The sequence below is a fragment of the Amblyomma mixtum genome, chromosome 3 (genome assembly GCF_055824585.1).
Source record: "Amblyomma mixtum isolate Tamu chromosome 3, ASM5582458v1, whole genome shotgun sequence".
NCBI lineage: Eukaryota > Metazoa > Arthropoda > Arachnida > Ixodida > Ixodidae > Amblyomma > Amblyomma mixtum.
Genome location: NC_143014.1, coordinates 200,394,459 through 200,406,168, shown reverse-complemented (window position 1 = coordinate 200,406,168; position 11,710 = coordinate 200,394,459).

Sequence of the window (11,710 nt, the reverse complement as noted above, 5' to 3'; positions counted from 1 at the left end):
CTTCAGCGTCTTCACTTTGTACAGTGACTTCTTTCGATGGTAGTGCTTTTTTCTTGACAATGTGGTCCAAAGCTGCTGTGACGGCTCTTGCGTCCAGCGCATCGTTACCTCCACACATAAAGCGCAGTTTTCCGAACAATGCCTCAATAGGATCACTATTGAATTTTCTAGTCAAAACTTAGTTGACGCCTCTTCTCAGAAGGAATTGGGTTACCTCCACTGTGGACTTTGTGCTAAACAGTAGGGCATGGTATGTTTCCTCTGTGAGGTTCCCAACACCAGTGGCAATGGAACATTCTTGAATTTTCGTCACGTAGCTGCAAAACTCATTTTGCAGCCACAGTAGTCGGTCATCGTCTTCCTTAGAGATGGGCATTTTGCAGTCGCTTCCTTTGTATGTCGTGTCGTGAATGTCAAACCACTTCTTCATTACTTTCATGAAGTTGATTGTGGATGTTGCGTCCTTGAAAGCAAAGAGAACTGAGCTGACTCGCGAGTTCTGCTGGAGATGTTCCAGCGCGGCCGTGACTTGCGGCGAAAACACCTGCACGGCGCGTAGCATGTTCATTTTCTCAAGGTTCGACGGATACACATGTTTTCTTGTCAGATTTCTGGCCAACTTGATAGTCAATTCCTTCTGGTGCTCATACAGCTTCTGAACAAATGTGCCACTGATGACGCCAGTGCCATCTGTGAGCTCCCGTTCCAAGAATTGGCTGCGGACATTCTTGAAGACATGGCAAGGATCGAAGCTTAAAAAAATTACTCGTTCTTCGTCCTGAGGATGTTTCACTACAGTTGACAAGGAACCACTCCCCATGAGCTTAAACATCGTTCTGTTCGCTGAGTAGTTATCGGTAACAATACGGATCACTACAAAGCCGCATTCCTCAGCTGCAGAGATGACGTCCTTCGTCCACGCGTACAAGTCTCTCCCGCTGAGCTGCTTCGTGAAGTAGTAAGAACATGGGATCTTGTACGAGCTTGCCACTCCGTGGAGCACGAAACATAGGACTCGGTTAGCAAGTGTTTCGTTCTTCGCACGGGGAGCACCGTTTTCTGGCTTGTCTTTGATCCCAAATATTACGTCAGACTTCCGATCATATATGCACTTTGGCTTTATTGCTGCTTCATCGATTATTAGTGAAGCCATGTGCTGTCTGTGGCTGAGAAGGGACGCCTCGTGAATCAGCCTTTCTTTCATGGCACTACTCATTCCAGAAGAAGTTGAGCTAGGGCCGACGTAGCGCTGTAGTGTACACTTATGCGGCAGTGTCAGCAGAGTAGAACGGGCATGATCATAACCTTTTGGCGAAAGGAAGCGCCATATGACGCACTCTCTGATTACTTCTTCGGGATAAGACTGCAATTTCTTCTGGTATCCTTCAACTTGGTGAAGCAGGAAGACAGCTTTTTTTCTCTCCCTTCTCGGCGTCTGAAGCAATATTTTTCATGGATGAGTAGAGCTTGTCGTCACGATATGACGAGATCACCTTTCTCTCTGCTTCTAGTTGCTGCTGTGCTTTTGAGCAATTGGAGCGGTAGTACGCTACCTGTGAACGAAGCCTAGCTATCATTAAAACGTATCGACTTGCTCGCTGCCCATCGTTGTTTGTTGTTTGCGTGCATACAGTGGCTTTCTGCTTGGATTCACCTTCCGGCGACTCTGACACCGCATTCTCGCAATCTTCTGGATCTGCCTTTCGCTTTGCTGGCTTCCTTGAAGGAGCACTGTCTCTGACTTTTAGTGTCCTACCTGCTTTCTTCGCAACGGGTGCCAGGTAAGATGGATACCCTTCAAATACGGTTGGTACCGCTCCAGGAACCAGTTTTCTTATTTTGCGATCACTGACGTAGTCACTTGCCAAGAAGTGCTTGCTGCATACTGTAGTCGAAGGTGATTTGTCATTAATGACGAGATTTTCCCGAGAAATGTTTTTTTTTGCCATTTGGTGCACAGTTCTTGGTCAACTGGAAACTGGTGAAACGACACACCGGGAGTCTTTCCGGGACGCGACTTACAATACGGCACACAGCAGTACACCATAGCCACAATATTGATATGCGCGCCTTCACTTCACAAGTTTGGGAGACGAGTACCCATTAAAAGTCGATGCAAAAACTTACTGAGCAAGGCACACGAAGAATGAGGCTCCACGTGGCAAACTTTTCGGTCACGCGTTTAAGCACAGCGTCACAACCACAATGCGTAGCTTCAGAGGTTTCTGGGACGAATATCCATGGAAAATCCGATGCACAAAACTTGCTACCTCGTTAGCAAGACGCGCGAAGCATGAGGCACATGGCAGCGACAAAACAAACACGTGAAAAAATAGGCACGTGCGCACCGACTGGTCAAGACAGGCTCCGATGCTGCCGCAGGAGGGGTTAGGAGGGGTTGGCTCGCAGCGCCCTCTCGCGGAGATCAGCGGTGGCGCAGCGCAGAAAAAAATGCTTTGTTCGCTCGGCGCCTGCTCAGGCCGTATGGAGAGAGGAGAGAGCGCGCGCGTCAAGACCGGCCGTGATAAAGCGCACTACAGCTGTAGTGCGCCGCGCCTCGCGCCGCCCTTCAAGGTCAAACGTGCCTCGCGGCCGCCCTGACGCGACGGGCTGAAACCTGTCGTAATATTGCTTACGCAATAAAAACATTTCTCACTCACCTTACCGTCGTCAGAAACCGCACGAGTTCCGCGTCAAAGACCAATACGTACCTAGTCACATGAGCAGTCTAACCACGATTACCGAATTTATTTGCGGTTTGTCACACGGTTCGCCACCATTCTGGGCGCTGCAGCGAACGAAGTGACACGGTGATCCGGAGCGAAGCGACATTTGCAAATATTTTGCAAAGCAGTGTCCAGAGCGCCGTCCGACGGCGCCGTCTGATGGCAGCACTTGTGCCCAGTTTGTTAGCAATTTTGGCAGCAAACTGTAGCCACAAGAGAGTCACGAAGACTGATGGCACTCACAATGACCTCCGGCGCTTTCCACTCACAGGAAGTCTATTTCATGGAAGAATGTTGTTGCAATATGCACGTTTCCATAAAGCCACATTAAAGGGGCTGGGAAAGGGGATCTCAACAAAGATGCGATATGCCTAGGATGCTAAAGGACGCAGCGTCATCCTCCAGCAAAAATTTTTTGATGCGTTTTGTGGAAGCTGAGTTATTTGTAGTCAAAATTTGAATTTCTGCATCTTCGCGCCTTTCCCTCTCCTCTCGTCACTTTTTGCACGCTGAAATGTCGGTCCGCCTGCTCAACAGCTAGGGTGTTGGCCGGCTCCACGCACTCGGCCCCTCCGCCGACCGCCGACGCGCGTGGGAATTCCCCAGGGGGTGGAGCCAACGCCTCCTAAACTGGTTTGGCGTCGGCGGCGCTGGCGCGGCGAACCAATGATGGCATTCCGCTGCCCACGTAAAGAGCGCTACGTGACGCAATGCGCGCGGATTTGGGCGAAAGCTCGGCACCGCTGGTCGTCCCGAGGCGCGGAAGCGGGAGTTCTTAAAATTGTATTGTAAATTATCTGCTCGCTTTTGAGGTGTTGTACGCGGCATGAACGCTCGGGGGCCTGTACTCTTTATAATGGAAGCATCTTATAGCCAACTTCAACACCCTTTTCAGAGACCCTTTAAAATATCTCGAGCTTCGGCGCATCTCTTGCGCCATCGTCAGAAAACCGGTCTAAACTTTCTTGTTTTCGTAAATAATAAGCCCTGGGTTAAGGGAATGCCAAAAATGAATCATTCATGACGGCTTACCTGTGCTGAGTTTTGTGTTCGCAGCCGCGTGCCGCCGACAGCGCGGCTGACCCGATCTGCTTGCATGCCAGCTCTGCTGCTAAGGCGTCGCTGAAAGCGATCATACATCTCGCTTTTTATATGAGACAATGAGGTTATCAGTGAGGCAGTGTCATGAGTAAACCAATTATACAGGGTGTTGAAAGTTAGACTTTCCTGATCTTTTTAAAACATGCAAAACGCCTTACGCTAATGCCGCTTTTGCTCTTTGGTAATGCGGCCAGGCAGGCACAAACTGTGGTTATAATTGGCCGCATAAGTTCAGTAATTAGCTAAAAATCATCAATAAACTTTTTATTGCCTGATGTAAGCATGCATATTTGTATTGAGAACTTGCAGGCATTTGCTTTTCAGGGATATTTCATTTTGTACAATTTTAGTAGCACGTACGCCTGCGCCATGAGATACGCACGTTAAAATTTCTTCCCAGTTCGTCTAATTACGCATGCGAGACCGCGGCTCTCGGCGTGAAGCACATCCCACGTGTAACGCAGCTGTTGCGTATAGCACTCTGCCTTGCAAGCAAGGGCGTCCGCAGAATTTTTTGCAGGGGGGGGGGCCCATTGGCTGTTGGCGCCGGAGGGGGGGGGGGGGTTATGTTCGTAGCAAAAAGGCACTATTTGCGGAGTAAATTTATTTATTTATAAATAAATAAAATAAATAAGTAAAATACACGCATGAAAGAAAAATTACAAACAGCAAATTAAAGCGTGGCTAGGAGAGATACATTGGAGTTTATCAACGAAGAAACAATTAAAATTAATAAAAATGCAAAAAGATACTATCACTTCGTGGAGAAGAGTGCTCAGTCTTGCTGCATACGGGTTCTCGACACACCCGGATTGATGACCAGCACACAGCACAATATGTTCACAAACACGCAACGACAGTCAGTCAGTAAACAGCAACTGTAGACGCCTCGGATTTTTCTGGGCGAATTGCGTGATGACACGGGTGATAAATTCATTCCTGTGCTTCATTACACGCTCTCGGTGCACACTCATCATACAAAGGCCGTCCAGTCTGTCGTTTGTCATCGTTGAGCGTAGCCACGTTTTCACTCTCCTCATTGTACTGAAGGAGCGTTCGACCGTACAGGTAGTAACTGGCAAAGCCAGAGCCACCTCAATGGCTTTTGCAACACCAGGGAAGAATGTCTTGGCCTGATGTAGAAGCTCGCAGTAAGTTATTTCTGATGGGTCCCCAGTTTTGTTGCACCACATCTCGTACCAAGAGATGGCCTCTTCCTTGAAGTTGTCGATGCCGTAAAAGCACTGGAGTTCTTCGGCGAGAACAGCGAACTCAACACGGCTCAAGTGCTTCATTTTTGATGGATGCAGCTGGAGAAGTTTGAAGCTCCTCTCATTGCTTTCAGAAAAGCGCCGAGCTAAACAAGCAGTGAGGGAGTCCAAGTACGGCACATATATTGCCACACGGTAGTATTCCTCCGGCGACTGAATCCCGTAGTTGTCTCCTCCAAATACATAATCACCGACTCACGAGGGGCTTGTCGAAACGTCACGCAAGGGTGGGTTACTCCCCTAGCTTATCGTATTTACCAAAATTGTAGCCGAGACTCGGATCCCGCGCACCGATCTATCGTTTGGGCTCCAGGTCACCAAGGCGTCCACGGAAATGAGGCAGCCGACGCCGCCGCCCGCGCGCTCTCTCTCCGGGCATTTCCCACGGGACCCGACGCCGACCAGGACTTCCATTTCAATCCGATTTACACTTTTAAGGAAATATGCGATTATTACAAATCCACGCACCAAACTCTTCCCACCCCATGCAAAGGGCTGGGGAAGGACAACGAGCGGGTACTCCTGCGCCTGCTCACCAACACGATGTTGTGCCCGGCAATTCTAAAGCATTTCGATCCTAAATTCGACGGGCGGTGCTCACACTGTGGGGAGGTGTCTGACACCTACCACATGGTGTGGGCCTGCCAGCAGAACCCATCCCTACCCCCTATCCCGAACCCCACCCGAGAGGACTGGGAGGCAACCCTGTCCGGTTGCTGCACCCTCGAGGCCCAAAGGGCCTTAACGCAGCGCGCCCGGGCTGCGGCAAACGCCAATGGTGTGCCTGACTAGGCATCCCACCTAGTGGTTGTAAGGGCGTGACCCTTCAGGTCACGACCCCCAACACCTCTCTCTATGATTAATAAATGTTTTCACCACCACCACCACCCCGGTGGGCCTGACGAGAGACTTGTCTTGGCACAGATATCACCACATTTAAGTGATTGGCTGCCTCCCTTGCTGCATTCATGATGTTAGAGAACTCCTCTACAGCGTTCGTCCGGTGGCCGCGAAAAATACGTTGCAGCTCAGTGATGTGGTCATGCACAGAATGGAAGTCCATGGATACACCTTGCAGAATGTTCGTAACTGGTTCGAGCCGAGCGCTGTACTTCGCTACAATATGCAAGCAGACGATGAAAGATGAGCTTGTTGTTGCGCAGTAGAGGATGTGAGCTCGTTGTCTAGTTGCAGCGTTCGAGCATGATTCCGTGGACGCGAGCTCCTCGAGTGCTTCGACTATGGCCACGTAATGCTGAGAGAAGATCCTAATAGACTTATATTTTGCAGACCATCTTGTCTCACACAGCATCGGAATGTTCGGCACCAATTTTCTCCGGAGTACGCTCTCGCGGAAGAAGTTTATGGTTTGTTTGATTATGCCAATTGTGTTTCGAATTTCAGAGACGTCGTTCAGATCGTTGATGACGAGATTTAGTTTGTGACTTGCACAGTGGAAAAATAGTGCCTTCGGGAACTGTTTTTGTATAATTTTGTTCACTCCAGCTTCTTTTCCAGCCATTGTAGAGCATCCATCGTACCCCTGTCCAACGAGGTTCGAAAGAATCAGCCCGACATTCGTCAAAAACTTCAAGATTGCCGCGGCGATGCAAGCGGAGTTTAATTGCTCCAGCTCTACAAATCCCAAAAACTGCTCTCGAACGCACACTTCGGCTCCCGCCTTGTCAATAAAGCGAACGCCTATAGACATCTGCTCTTTTCCTGAAATATCTGCAGTTTCGTCAGCAAGAACGGAAAAAGCAAACGCTTTGTTAGCTTCGGTAACTATCTGCTCTTTCAGGATGTCGCCACAGATTGTGATGATCTCGTTCTGGACGCGGACAGAAGTGTACTTGGCATTGCCAGCAGAAGAAGCGAAGTGCTCCTGAAGTAGAGTATCTCCAGCTTCTACACGAAAGTCAAGCAGATCATTGAAGACTCCACAATCGGACTGCTTGCCGCGAATTGGCAAGTCATGCGTCGCGCAAAAGACAATGGTGGAAACTATTGGAAATAGTTTCTCACGGTTCCTTTCAACTTGCGCGTGGAGTGCTCTGTTCAGCTGCTCTACAACGGGTAGCTGCTTGCCTTTCATCACATCCATAAAGTTTTGTGAGGCCGTCATTGCCTCCTGGTGCCATTGGGATTTTACGTGATCCCTGCACGCCTCGTGCATTTTTCTGTAGTTACTGAAAGCGCGCACGATAAAACTTCCTTGAGTACCCCGGTGAACACGTGGAGGAAAAATGACGCAAAAACGACAAATAGCGCCTTTCGCTGTCGCTGAGTACGCAAGCCAGGGGGCGTAATCTCCCAGCCATTGATGTCGAAAAGGCCTCTTTCCAAGCAAGGAGAAAGGGAATCGTCTCGGCTTACTGCGTGACCGGAGCTCGCTGGTGAAGTTCCTTCCATGGAGACGACGACGTCGGCTACTGTCCGGTGATGAAAGGTTGCATTGCTCTGGTCAAATCCGGACTTAAATCCCAAGAAAGGAGAAATGGAATCATCTCGGCCTGCTGCATTACCTGAACTCACTGTTGACAGAGTCCCTTCCATGGAGTCGACGACATCAGCTACTGTCCGGTGATAAAAGCTTGCATCACTCTGTTCAAATGCTACACCGTTGTCACATATCACACCAGAATCTGCAGGGGCGCATTTGGATAACGCTTCGTCAGACAACCGCTGACGCTTGAAGAAGCGCCGAATGTCCATCATTCGGAACCGCGCGAGACAAAGCTGGCTATGGAGTTCTTCGGGGTTGGTAGTGTTAAAAATATATACACATTGATTGAAAAAACGGTTGAATGCGTACGTTGAAAACAAAAAATGACTATATATACAACGAAAACTTATTTACAAGATAAATGCACGCTCGCAGCTTCATACACCTCGCTCCATCTTGCTCGCGCAACCGCACAGTCGAGTATTTGCACACACACTACTCGCCGCTCGTCGTTTTCTCGTCCGCTGTCTTGATTGTTCTCAGCTTCGTTGACAACCGGCCACTAAAAATACCGAAGCACAAACACAGAGGCGCGCACACATGCAAGGGCCTACTTGCCGCAGTATCCCCGAATACGCACTGTTGGAGTTGAGGGTTCAGGACAGGAGTGCCGCTGAGCGAAGAGGTAGATGGCGAAAGGAGAATAGGTTTATTTACATTTTACATTGGTGGTTAGAAGTGAGACGATTCTGCCGCATCCGTTGTCGAGTTTTATATCCTTCTTGTTCCCTAAAGTCCCTAGGTTGAGAACGCCCTTGCCGGAGTGGGAGGGGCCTAGAGCTTTCACCTGTGCGCACACACACGACACTGCACTCATGGTCACGCCCCCTTCACATGTGGAGTCTGAGGGAAAGAAGGTTGTCGTCGAGGTAGCGTTGACGGCGGTAGGTGATGGCCTCCGGCCAGCCGAAGGTTTCTGCGGGTCACCGACATCTGTTGATCATCAAATGCCACCCGCCGCTCGAGGCCAGACGCGAGGTCACGAAAACGCCGAAAGTGGTTCCTCGTGCTTGGGTCGGAGATGAGGCCCGCCAGCTTGTCGCGGTGCTTGGGCACGCCAAAGAGCAACCGGAGACGAGGCCCTTTGTTCCCTGGCACGGTCACGGCAAATGGGGAAGATAACGTTCGTCTCCCCGAGGCGGCGGCGGCGTTCTACACGTGCAGGCACTTTGTGAAGGGGGTCTGGTTTTGTTCCTGCACTCCAACCGGGCAAACTCCGTAATTGAAGTCAGCTGGCACCTGGGTCCTCTCGGTGCTTGTGGTCCATGGCGGCAGGCCCGAAAGCAATCACCCTCAAGTCGCTAGCAGCCATACACAGTAGAAACAGGCGTGCTGGCGGCCACCCGGCGAGACTTGTTGTCGTCGTTCCTAATAGCACTTTGGGGGTGAAAGGAACGCCTCGCGACTTCCGAGGGGAAGGGACACTCGCCACTCCGGTCGGAAAATTTGTTTTGTGTGTTTTTATGGGGTTCAGAGCCCCAAAACGACTCAGGCTATGAGGGACGGAGTAGTACAGAGTTCCGGATAATGTCGACCACCTGGGTCTCTTTACCATGCACTGACATCGCACTGTACATGGGCGCTGTTGGGATTTGAGGCCCAGCCAGAGGTGACAGGCGAGCCAGGCGAGCCAGGCAGGCGCCATCGGGCTGCCTTGACCAAAGGCGCTGGCTTCCGGAGAAGATGCAAGGAACGCTGGTGTGGGGGCGCCTCTGGAGACTGCGTCGCCGTGAACAAAAGCAACTGCTAATCCCCTTTGCCGAAGATTCTGAAAGCGGCGCTTCTACCGAACTGCGCTCTCCCGTGGATCGGAGGAGACAGCGAGCGGCGGCGGCGCCAACTCATCGCCTGCTTGCCCTTGAGCAGCCCGACAAAGCGGGGGTGGACACGGCTGATTTGTCCCTCCCTCCTGAAGAATTCATCGGTGGCCGGATTGTGCACTGTCTGCCTCCGTGTGGCTATCTCTCTAGAGATCAAAGAAACAGGCACCCATCTCAAGACGCCTCGAAACACATGCTCGCCGGTGCCGCTGTATGTCTGCAACAACGCGTCCCCGGACGCGGCACTTCGCAGATGTGACCCAAAGCTGGAAGCGGGGCCGCTTTTACTCTTTTTGCTGAGCGCACCGCCGCCCCTGGTGTGCGGCCATCACTCACGGTTAGAGTGAGTGATTTTCCAGGGGGGTGCAGCCGCCCCCCCTTGCCACCCCCTCCGGACGCCAATGCTTGCAAGAGTGTACAGCGAGCGGTGACGCGGATGACTTTTCGTTCTCGGCAGCGTCTTCCTTCTTGGACCCAACACGGCTAGGGAATTCTGCGACACGGGATACGTGCTGGACTTAACCTTCACTCGCAACATACGACACGCAGACTGGCTCAACACCGAGGAGACCCTCGGTAGCGACCACTGCATCCTTAACACTACACTACGCACACGCCCCCTCAAGCGTCCCAGAACACAAGCCCGTATCCCAGATTGGACGAAATTCAGGCAAAATTTTCACTCACTTGATAATACACCCATTTCGGAGCAAGGAGCCCAGCATGGTCCCAACAGCTGCCGCTGGCACACCTTTACTCGCATGAAACTCAGATCCAGCTCTGAGAGGCGGTCACAGACGTGGATAACCACCTTCTACACCTCTGGGAAGCCCGCCGCAGCCTCGTCCGCCGTTGGCGACGCCAGAAACATAATAGAAAGCTTAAAGCTCGAATTGCCGAGCTTACCCAGAAAGCGGCAGAGTACGCGGCCCAACTCTCCGACTCCAACTGGGAGGATAGACGGCAGCGCGACAAATGTCCAGCCGCAACACGTAACACGAACCGAAACACAAAAACATTTGCAGCGAGCCATGCATGCTTTCCCTGGCAACACAACTCAACTGGCACAGAAACTTCGGGACCAGTATCTGTGCACAGCAAGCAGGGGGGAGCGGACGCATGTCGGACCGCCTCCCGCATTGTGGGCTAATTTTACCAGGTTAAAGCGGACGTGGCCCAACCATTTTTGGTGTGCGAGGAAAGCAAGATATCCGACGCATCTATACAAACTTCAAAACGGTAGGCCAATTTTGCGACATTTTATCGAGTTGTAAAGTTCGCCAGCGACCCGCCGCAGTTAAGCCTAACGAGACGAAGGCCTCCGCTAGACCTCGGCGCTTGCGCCGAGACAGAAGCCGACGGAGGGATGCTCGCTAGCCCCAGCGGGAGTGGAAACGCTCCCAAGGGCGTGCAAAGCGAGGATTCACAGTGCGAGGATTCTACCATGGAAGACGAAGTTTCTGAGGACGAAAGTTCTACCGAAACGTGCCGGGAACGCGCGAGCGACGCCAACACGGACGCGGAGGAAAACGACAACGATGGCGCGGATAACTGGACGCCAGTTATGCGGGCCAGGGCGCGACGACGAGAAAAGCTCAAACAAGCAAAAGAAGAAAAGAAAGCCAGAGCGGAAGCCAGGAGGCTACAGACGCCAGTCGGACGGGACGCAGCGACCAATTTGGAGAAGACAGGCGGCAAGGAGCCATCGCGGAGGATACCACCGCTACCTAAGACCGACGTGAAAGTCATTATAAGACCTAAGCAAGGGCTGCAACTGAAACAGTTTCCACAGTTTCTCATCTCGAAAGCAATCCAGGCGGCTACCGGCCACCACTCAGCATGCGGAGGAGAGAACTTCATTACCAGAATCCGACCTGGATCCAACATAAACATCACAAGCACGCCATCTGAAGAGACAGCAAGACAAATCATGCAAATAAGACAACCCAGCATCAAGGGCGTCAACTACGAAGTCAACACGTACATTGCGGCGCCGGATGATGTGATCCGAGGAGTCATCCACGGAGTCGAGCCGGGCCTCAAGACCGAAGACCTACTGGCGGAACTTAGAGTCCGAACGCATGGAGTCGAAATCGTCGGGGCGAAAATGCTGGGTAAATCCTCCTCAGCAATGCTACTCTTCGACGGCAAATTCCTTCCCAAGCAAGTGATTTTTGCAGGGGCTGAGTACCAATGCTAACCGTACCGAGTCCGAAGGCAGGTGTGCCACACATGCATGCAGCCTGGACACAGAACAGACGTGTGCCCCACCCCACAGGTGAAGGT